At 43.7% G+C, this 10911-nt stretch overlaps 1 long non-coding RNA gene across 1 annotated transcript in view; it reads left to right on the top strand.

The window, feature by feature from the left end:
- Positions 1-416: 416 nt before the first annotated feature.
- Positions 417-10911, top strand: part of LOC103100096 (uncharacterized) — a 47459-nt gene continuing 36964 nt past the window's right edge. Inside the window, exon 1 of the long non-coding RNA XR_008912501.1 lies at positions 417-1043. This is a non-coding gene — a long non-coding RNA (uncharacterized LOC103100096). The remainder of the gene's footprint in view (positions 1044-10911) is intronic.

Here is a 10911-nt window from a genome sequence, read left to right as displayed (position 1 = left end):
CAGTGCTGAATCCTGGCTGGACTCAGAGCCCATTTATCTAGGGACCAGTGAGTGTGGAAGCAGTGAAGTCATGCAAGCTTAACCTGCTCTTCAAGCCCATGTGACCTGATACAGAGCCTCTCCCAGTAGGTGTTTATTTTAAAAATAGGTGGAGTCCTTGTTCTTTTTTCTTCCCTCCTTCCTCCCCTTCCTTTCTTCCCCTTCCCTTCCCCCTCCCTCCCTCCCTTCCTCTCTTCAACTACATAGAATACTTTTTCTTATAAAACAGGACCAGCCCATCAATTAGAATTCAGTGTGCAAGTGCTAGTAACCAACTCAGTGGTGTATCGAGGGAAAGAAAGGCTGGGGAAATTCAGTTATTAGAATAAAGTTTCATTCCTGGGTTTTCAAACTGCCTTGTGGTGATGAGTAATGAAATGGCTTTTAGGTTTAATGCCTGGGATGAAAGAGGCCAGGCAGTCAGCACCATCTTATGGCAAATTAAGAAAAAAAACTTCCCAAGGTTCCATCAGGTGCTAAAAAGAAGAGAACTGCCCATCTCCATGATGAAGGCTGTGTGAAAATGAAGCTAAATCTCATCTAGGTGTGGAAGGGAACCTCATTTACCTGTTAGCTTCTGTCTCCCTCCTTCCTTCCCTCCCTTTCTCCCTCTGCTCCCCTCTCCCCTCCCCTCTTCTCCTTTCCTCTCCTCTTCTCTCTCCTCTGCTCTCCTCTCCTCTCCCCCCTTCATCCCTCCTTCCCTCCCTTCTCTCCTCTCCTGATTCCTCCCACCTTTCACACCCCCTCAAAGAAGTTAGGAAGCTGGATGAGGTTCCAATCGGTTTTATAAAATGAGAATGCAGCCAGTGATTTGTTCTTGCCTGGCCCTGGGGCTCAGAGCCCAAGGTATCAGATTCTGTCTCATTGCTTCCCTGAGGCCAACTTTAGCTCTATTCTGGGAAGCACAGAACTCAGTCAAGGCTTTAGGACTGGAGCTGCAGCCCATGTGTGGAAGATCTCTTAGCCCGTGGTCTTAATCTAGTCTTTCCTGAGCTCCCCTCCATGTGAGTATTTTTCCCCTCGTGAAATTATTGGGTAATCTAGACTGGTGTCAGGGCACACGGGGAATTCTAACTCTGATACAACCTATAGAACCTGGGAAAATCTCTTGCGTCCCTCTGGAGCTCAGTTTATTTATCTGTAAAATGGAGGGATTGGACTCTAGATGGCTTTGAAAATGCCTTCGAGCTCTCCATCAGCGACCCCAAGTTGTGTTTCTTGAGCTGAGCACGTGTTGTTTCCTCCCAGCTGAATGTAAGCTCTTTGAAGGCAGGTAAAATCCCCAGCCTAGGAACTTGCATAAGATTGATGTTGAATCATTGTTTGTTGGTTTTAATTGAGGCTTTTTTGTACATATTATATATAACATATATGTACATATATATTATAATGGCTTGAGCTTTTTAGATTGACTGCCTTGAGATTCATCTGTATTTTTAGTCTGGTACCTTTTGGAAAAGGGATAAGGTTCCTGGGCGAGGCAAAGTTGTTTAGTGGGAAGAACAATGGCTCTGGAGTCATATGACTTGGGTTCAAATTTCACAGTTGTTGGATCTTGGATTAATCACTTACTTCCTTGTACTTCAATTTCCTTAACTATAAAATAAAAAAAAAACTAAAAAAAAACCCTGTGGTTTTCTTTTCCTTGATACACCACTGAGTTGGTTACTAGCACTTGCACTCTGAATTCTAATTGATGGGCTGGTCCTGTTTTATAATAAAAAGTTGGGGGCAGCTGGGTGGCTCAGTGAATTAAGAGTCAAGCCCAGAGATGGGGGATCCTGGGTTCAAATCTGGCCTCAGACACTTCCTAGCTGTGTGACCCTGGGCAAGTCACTTAACCCCCACTGCCTAGCCCTTACCACTCTTCTGCCTTAGAACCAATACCCAGTATTGATTCTAAGACAGAAAGTAAGGATTAAAAACAAATAAAACAAAGGGGTTGAATCATATGGCCTATGGGGTCCCTTCCAGTCCAGAATCTCTCCTCCTGTGATACAGTGGAACAATGATACTCTCCAGTCTGGCAGGAGAGTATATGTGGACCTGGATGTGAATAAGGAAAGGAAGCAAAAGAATCTCCATTAACTTGTCAGGTATGAAAAGGGATTTCTGAAAAGAGAGAGAGAGCAGGAAAAAAAAGAAAACAATGAAAGCTTCTTATTGCCAGTGAACAAAACAAGAAGGGATGAAAGATCTCACGTACAAGTCAGCTCCGTCACCTAGAACCTCTCACGTGGGCCTGAAAGCATTAGCATCCGAGTTTAAGCATACCGTGTCTGAAAGGCCGAGCCCCACTCATGGGCTGACAGCTCCCCATTCTGCATCTCTCTCTCTTTCTTCTTCCTTACACTTGGCATTTAAATGCGTGACAAGAGTGGGTCCAATGGGCTTTCTCTCTTTCTGACCTCCTTTCTGGGGCCTCTCCCAGTGAGAACAGCTGGTTATCTGGGATATTGTTTGCCAGTTTCATGAGTAACATGGCTGGGTCAACAGACCCTTCTGAAGCTTGTCCCTTGCTAGGGGGAGGGGGATGACCCATAGTCAACGGGGAAACGGTGAGTCTTTGGGGAGTCATGCCAAAGAATGGACGATGCCCTCCAGGTGCCTTCTCTGTGAGCTGAGCTGCCAGGCATCATCTGACTGCGATGTTCAGAAGGACTAAATATTAATGAATGATTTGCCAGCCAAGAATCTTTTGCATATGTTAGCCATCTTAATGAGGAAGTGTGAAGGGATGGTCATGGCTTGGCAGAGTAATCAAGGGGCTTGTTCTAGGGTGAATCCACCACTCCACACTTCCAGTGTATGTGGGAACATTTAGATAAATGGAGAGAAGGGACAGTGCGCATTCCAAATAATTATGAAAAATATTATTCATGGTGGGTGCCATTAAGAGTATATTAAACCCATTTTCTGTAAGTAATATGCAGATCAGATTCATGGGAGGTTAATCGCAGAGCTGAATGCTTAATCCTTATAATTTTCTCTAGAGGGATAGGAAAATCTCCAACACATATTAGCTGGCTTTGCTTGAAGCTTCCCACTGATGCTTTCTGCTGCCAGGCTCGCATCACCTTATGCCTGGATTATTGCAGCAGCCCATTAGCTGGTCACCCCCCGAGGGCCAGTCTTTCCCACCTTCAATCCATCCTACTCACCACTGCCAGATTAGTCTTTGCAAAGAGCTTCTATCATATGGTTTCCCTGCTGAGATATCTGCAATGTCTCCCTATTACCTGTAATTCAAACTCCCTAACTCCTGGTTTTCCATTCAAGGTGTCCACAATATGACCCAAGTCAACCTTTAATAACATTGCTGTTGTTTAGTCATCTCAGTCATTTCTGACTCTTCATGATCCCATTTGGGGTTTTCCTGGCAAAGATACCAGGGTGGTTTGCCATGTCCTTCTCTTGCTCATTTTACAGATAAGGAACTGAGGCAAAAAGGATTAAGTGACTTGCCCAAGGTCACATAACTAGTAAATATCTGAGACAACCTTTGAATTTTGGGGGGGGAGGCAACTCAATGTCTTGAGAGTCAGGGAAGTCCTGGATTCAAATCTTACTTAAGGGGGACAGCTGAATGGCTCAGTGGATTGAGAGTCAGGACTAGATATGGGAGGTCCTAGGTTCAAATCTGGCCTCAGGCACTTCCTAACTGTGTGACCCTGTCATTTTACCCCCCATTGCCTAGCCTTTACCACCCTTCTTTCTTGGCAGAGACACTGGAGTGGTTGGCCATTTCCTTCTCCAGCTTATTTGACAGATGAGGAAATTGAAGCAAACAGGGTTCAATGACTTATCCAGGGTCACACAGATAGAAAGTGATTAAGGCTGAATTTGAGTTCAGATCTTCCTAACTCTAGGCTCAGAGCTCTAACAACTATAGAACCTAGCTACCCAAGACCCAAGTTCAAATCCAGGCTCTGCTGCTTAATAATTGTGACTCTTTGGGCAAGTCAAGTCCCTTCTCTTGGCCTCATCGTCCTTATCTGTAAAATGAGGGACTGGACCAGGTGATCCTTAAGGTTCCTTTCTAAATCTATACAAGTATAAAGACAAAGGCTAGGTCCTACTTCCCCTCAAAGGTTTCTCTATGGCTGTGATTTAAGGGGGGTGATCTCTTCAGTTCAATTCTGGAGAGAAAAAAGAGGATTACAATTCTAAATGACCCTATGACAAAATAGTAGTAGTGGAAGTCATCATAAGTGACATTCAGAAGTGGCTTAGAAGCATCTGAGCCTTCAAGCTGAAAGGACTCTCAGGAGTCATCTCCTCAGAACCTTTTATTTTATTGATAAACCACTGATGCCTAGAATAATAAGGGAATTGCCCAAAGCTACCTAGGGAGTGACAAAGCTGGGATTCGAACTTGGGGCCTCTGATGCCAAATCCAGCCCTTTCCTCCCTGAACTTTAGTGCCTCTTGGAGCTCTTTTCATAAATCATTTCATCTGTTTATCCCAACATCCCTGTCAGGCAACATGCAGTGGGATTTTTTAAAGTGACATTTTATTGATGAAGAAACCGAGGGACAATGTCCATGATTGCACAGATCTTCCTAAGTCTAACGTCCTTCCCAATACTCCATATTACCTCTCAGAAGAAGCTTCTGGTCCTAATCTTCTGAAATTTGCCTTCCACATGGACAATGGCCCCAGTACCTGCCCTGGAGAGACTCACGGCAGTCAGGCAGGTTTCTAAAATAGTGACAAGGGTGCAGACACTCTGCCTTTCAATAATGACCTCTCCCCAGGTATGTGTTGAATGCAATCGTCACAAATGGGACAGTGCCTTACTGGGCATAGCACAGCATGGGCTATTGTTTGAAACCCCAACTACTAACGCTGAGACCTGGTGGAGGTTCCCCTAATGAACCTGCTTTCCATTTGGGCAGCTTTCCAAAGAGCAGGAAAAAGCCATCTCTGTTACACGTGCTTATTAGCCTGAGGCCTTTGAAAACTCCACATGTGCAAATCCCAAAGGATCCCATTCATTACTGTAAAAAATAGACTTGAATACAGGACTACAATCCCCACGAGCCTTTGCTCCACTTCCCCAGAATGCCTTGTAATCTCACCTGGGCCGAGATCAAGAAGGTATTTAAGCTGATTCAAAGGCTCTCTCTCTCTGGTCTCTTTTTGGACTTCCGTTTTGGAGCAGGCGCGTCTCTTGCGTGATGTGAGATTATTTTGTCTAGGCCTCTGGCCTAGGCACATGTTTCTTACTTGTATATTCTTTAATCTTTAACCTTTAATAAACCTCTAAAAAATATAATACTTTTTGCAGAGAGAAACTAATTTCTACCTGCCTCAGATGCCTCAGTCTCCCCATATTCCCTACATTTTAATCTTTACATTACCCAGAAGGCAATCAGGTATCATGGAAGGAATTTTTGTTTTAACTTTTTTTTTTAAGCAGAAGGGAGACATACTCAGATACATGCAGAAAGGAGATTAGTTGGGCAGACAAGGGCAGGAAGGAGCTGAGGAGAGAAGAGAAGGGGAAGAACTGGTAGGAAATTTTTGTAAAAGTGTAGTGGACTGGTACTAAGAGCCCACAGCAGGGTGGTTGGTGACAGTGGGAACAGTGTAGAGAGGATGGATGTGAGACAGATGCAGGAAGGCAAATGGGCAGTTCTCAGTAATTCATTGACTATGAGAATCAGAGGAAAGGAAAGCATCACATGACCATGAGGTTTAAATATGGGAGATGAGGTCAAGTTAAAGTTTGCAAAAGTAGACAGGCTGTGGTCCTGAAGAAGAAGCAGTGACCAGAAGAGGAAATGAATGGGTTCTGAAGGAAAGATAATCAGGTCTATCTAGAATATCTATCAAGGGCAGGAAGGGATCTTAGAAATCATCTAGTCCAACCCCCCTTCCCATTTTATAGATGAAGAAACAGAGACCCCAGGAGGATAAAAGACTTAATCAAGTTCAATAGGTAGAAATTTATAAAGGTGGGATTTGAAACCAGGTCCTCTGCCTCCAGATGACTCTGCAGTTAGTATCCTTTTCAACTATCCATGGTGCCTCATATTAAGTATGAGGAGCCAATGAAGCATCCAAGAGGAGATGTTTACGGGTAGTTGGAAATATGGAACTGAAACTGAAGAGAGATCAAAGTTGGAGATAGAGACTTGAACATTTTCAATATAGAAGTAATATTTGAAACCATCAATGAGTTTGTCTCAGGAAAAAGTAGAAAGGAAGAAGAGGAACGGCTGAGGATCAAAGCTTTAGGAGCTGGTAGAGGAGGAAATGCCAATGAATGAGGTAGAGAGGGAGCAGTTAGAGAAGTATAAGGAGACTGTAGTGGCTCTAGAGCCCACAGTGGAGAGGGTAAGCCAATGGAAAGATTATGCAACAGCATCAAATGCTATAGAGGGGTCAAGGGACCATAAGGAGCCCTTCCCATAGTGATGGAGGTAGTTAGATTGCAAGGGCTCGCAGAGCATGGCAAAGCACTGAACCTGATTTTACAGGATGCAAATGTATATCTCCTTGCTGCCTCTTACTACCTGTGTGGCCCTAGCTGAATCACTTAAACCCTCTGGGCCTCAGCTTCTTCAGCTATGAAGTAAGGAAGCTGGACTTGATGGCTTCTAAGTTCCCTTCCAGCTCTAAAGCTGAGAAGAAGGGGTTGTGGGGAGAGGAGACATCAGGTGAAATTTGATTGTGAAGGGGATGGGAGAAATGGGAGATGGGAACTCAATAGGGCAAGATGGGATGCAAGGGCCAAAAGGAGACTCTTTGTTTCTTTTGGGATTGTTCTTAGGGAGTTAAGAAGAAGTCACTGGAGAGGAACAGATGATGAATTAGAGAGGACACAATGGGGAGGAGAATGGTCCCAGACCCTGGAGGAGAACAAGGGTTCATGGAGGTTGATCTTGGCGAGGAGTGGGAATGTCTGAAGGAGTTATTCTCCTCTTCAAGATATCCAATGATTCCCTCCAGCCCTCAGGCCAGTAGTTCTTTAGCCTTTTTCAGACCTCTTTGGAAATCTGCTGAAGCCTATGGACACTTCAGAAAAATGTTTCTAAATAATTGGAGGAAATACTTAATTTCAGTTAGAGATAAGCGAACATAAAGATTTACTTTTTTTCTTATCCTAGTTCACAGACCTCCTAAAATGTATCCAGAGACTCTTGCAAGATTGGTGAACCCAACTTTGCTTTAGATTAAAATACAAATTCCTTTGCTGGATTTTAAGGCCTTTTACAAGATGCTCCAAGTTAACTTTTGTTACCATTGACTTTGCTTTACTTGCTCTGGACTTCAATCATTCAAAAAGCATTTATTAAGTGTCTACTGTGTACTAGAGAATGTGCTAAGCTCTGAGGATATAGAAAGAGGCAAAAGACAGTTCTTGCCCTCCCTCAAGAAGCTTACAATCTAATGGGGAGGCAATATTCAAAGAAATACAGGTATCCTTCCACATTGTAGGAGAGGGGTGTGATCTGGAAAATCCATGCCATAAACATGCTTGGCATCCCCAAACTATGGCATAGAATTTTACAATAAATGCAATTTTAAGGAAAAAATTATAGAGCTGTTTGCTTTTATTATTAAACAGTAAACTGCATACCAGATAGTAACATGATTTATAACAGTGTTATAAATTTATAACATTTATGAGTTACTGTCCAGCATGCCTGGAGTGCCCCTTCTTATCTTGGCATCTAAAACCCCCCAAAATGCTTGAAATTCAGCTTAAGTTCCCTTTCCTTGCGGGAGCCTTTCCTGACCCCTTTGATTGTTAGTGCCTGCCCTGCTCCCAATTACTGTCTATCTATTTCAGATGTTGTTGCCTCCCAAAAGAACAAAGGCTCTTTGAAGACAAGATTTATCACTGTATCTCTACTTATTGTTTAGCACTTAGTAGGGGCTTAATAAATGTTCCTTAATAGACTAATTAGTCAATTGAATGAATGAATGAATGAATCTCCTTAAAATAAAACACAAACCCAATCCTTACCTTGTATCTTAGAATGGATACTGTGTATTGGCTCTAAGGCAGAAGATGTGAATTTCAAAACTACTCAACCCTGTTCAAACCATTCTTTAGAGGATGGGATTTGGCTATTTCCTGATCAATAACAATAGAGATACTTGGAATGACAGAATCAGGTCTTGGAAACTACAATCTCCACCCTACTCAAGGTAACAGGATTTAGCTCAAGATTTAATTATTTGAGAATATGACCTTCAACAGACATGTGCAAAGGGGACAGACCTCTGGGTGGTCCTGGGTTAAGCTAGAGCCACCATTGGCACAGGGGAGACACAGGAAGTGAGGTAGAGGACAGCTGAGGAGTCTGGGGACTTCCTGTGTGGAGGAAAGGAGGTTGTTGGAGCCTGGTGCCTGAGGTGGAGGCCCTGAGACTGTTTCTCCATTTTGGTCACATGAGTGATAGGGACTGATCTCTTTTCTTTGCCTCAGCTATCTAAGGCCTTAGGCCTTTAGCCCAGCCTAAGCAGAGGGCGTATTTAAGCCCTATTCCCTTCTCTCCCCTTTCTCTTTCCCTTCTCTCTCTCTCTCTCTCTCACCTTTCTTCCTCCTGTTAGTAATTAAAAACTCCATAAAATGTTGACTGCTGACTTGAGTTTTCATTTAGGAATTACATAGCTGAATTCCTTGGCGACCTTAAATTAATATATATAAGTATTTTAATGTGATTTCCATATCACAAAGAGTGGTAAGGGCTAGGCAATGGGGGTAAGTGACTTGCCCAGGATCACACAGTTAGTAAGTGTCTGAGGTTGGATTTGAACCCAGGACCTCCTGTCTATAAACCTGGCTATCAATCCACTGAGCCACCTAGCTGCCCCTTAATCTCTTTTTTAGAGACAGCAAGGAAAGAGACAGGATGAGGCAGAGAAATGATGAGGCAGGGAAGTGAGAGACAGTATCTCTCCTGTTGGATAGTCTAAGAAGCCCAAGGCCCCTGCTTTCAGCATTAGGGTATAAGTGTGGCCTCACCCTCTGAGTGACCCACAACTTTAATTATTTGGAGACTGTGGCATGCCAGGACTCAGTTGGGTTTTGACTCAGAGAGAGGCTTGGGGGGGGGGGGGGGATTATTAAAAGTGCGGCACAATTTCCCAAACGTAATCTAGCAGTTCATTTTCCTGTTATTGATTGGGGACCGAGCTCGTTGCCTGAGAGCCCAGTTGGTTCATGTGCAATGCACACATGCACCAGTGCAATGGGCTGTCCAAGACACCTTGTATCAGGACAGAAGCCCAGGCACTGGAGTTATCTTACAAGATCTTCTCATGCTATTGGCCAGCTTGCTCTTTGTAACACAAAACGCCCCATCTCTGGGCATGGTACTTTTGGCTGGCTGCCGCCATGTCTACAGTGTCTTCCCTTCTCGATTTGCTTCTTCTTTTCCCTGGCTTCCTTTTAGTGGCAGCTCTAATTCCATCTTCCAGGAGAGGCCTTTCTGGGTCTCCCCCTGCTGCACCATCCTCAAACTGCTGGTGCTTTCCTGTGAGATTACCTTGTTTTTACTCTGTATACATATGTACCTGTTTTATTACATCTTCTCTCCTATTAGAAGTGAGTGTCTCGAGAACAGGCAAAGAGTTTTTTGCCTTTCTTTGGATTCTCAATGTGCACAGTGCCTGGCACAAAGTCAAGGCTTAAGAAATACTTTGGGGTGGGGAATAGCTGGGTGGCTCAGTGGATTGAGAGTCCCCTGGAAATGGAAGGTCCTGGGTTCAAATCTGACCTCAGATACTTCCTAGCTGTGTGACCCTGGGCAAGTCACTTAACCCCCATTGCCTAGTCCTTACCACTCTTCTGCCTTGGAACCAGTACACAGTATTGATTCTAAAATGGAAGGTGAGGGTTTTATTTTAAAAATAATCTTGACACAGTACTGATTCTAGGTGAAAGGTAAGGGTTTTAAAAAAGAGAGAGAAATACTTTTTGACCGACTAATTGACTGAGATCTTGGGCACTTCCAAGTGACAGCCTTGGTTCCTGGGAGATCCCTTAGCTGGAGCTTACATGGAGGGATCATTGAGCATGCTGAGGATACTGAAGCGGACATCAGCCCCTTTTGGCTGTATCTCTGTACCTTGCATGGTTTAAGTGGGGATGGTTCATTTGGAGCAAACTGAAAGGAAGCAGGCCTGGAAGTGACCAGGCATAATGAGAGAATTGCCTACTCTCTCCAGAAGAGGAGAACACAGCTGTCTCCTGGTTTCAAAGACATCTGTGAGTCTGGCCCTCCACTGGACATTCTGGCAACATCCATTTATCTGAGTGGATATTGAATCACCCAGAATGACAGCATTTCGGAGATGGAAGGGACCTCAGAGGAGCTTTGAGTCCATCGCCAATATTTTATGAGCGAGGAAGATTAAATAACTTCCCCAGGGTCACAGAACCTGTTGGAGTGCATGTCTATAGTAGGATTTGAACTCAGGCCTTCCTGACAACAAGTCTAATACTCTATATACCATGCCATTGGCTGTATGGGCCATTCTCATTCTCATTCTCATTCTTATTCTCATTCTCATTCTCATTCTCATTCTCATTCTCATTCTCATTCTCATTCTAATTCTAATTCTAATTCTAATTCTAATTCTAATTCTAATTCTAATTCTATGACCCATCTATCTAACTCTTGTTGGCCAAGAATATCTGCTATAACAGCCTACAAAGAGTTGGCCATATAGCTTTTACTTAGAGACCTCCGAGAGGGAAAAATCAGTGGTCTCTCCAAGTTATGAACAGAGAGTATACATTTCTTTCTTTCCAACTTTTCTCTATTCCTCCTAGTTCTGTCCTTTGGAGCCAACCAGTACAAGTCCCATCTTTCATATATATAAGGATCCTTGAAGGGGGCAGCTGGGTG

Source organism: Monodelphis domestica, chromosome 5 (genome assembly GCF_027887165.1).
Source record: "Monodelphis domestica isolate mMonDom1 chromosome 5, mMonDom1.pri, whole genome shotgun sequence".
Lineage (NCBI taxonomy): Eukaryota > Metazoa > Chordata > Mammalia > Didelphimorphia > Didelphidae > Monodelphis > Monodelphis domestica.
This window is presented reverse-complemented; position numbering and strand designations above follow the sequence as displayed.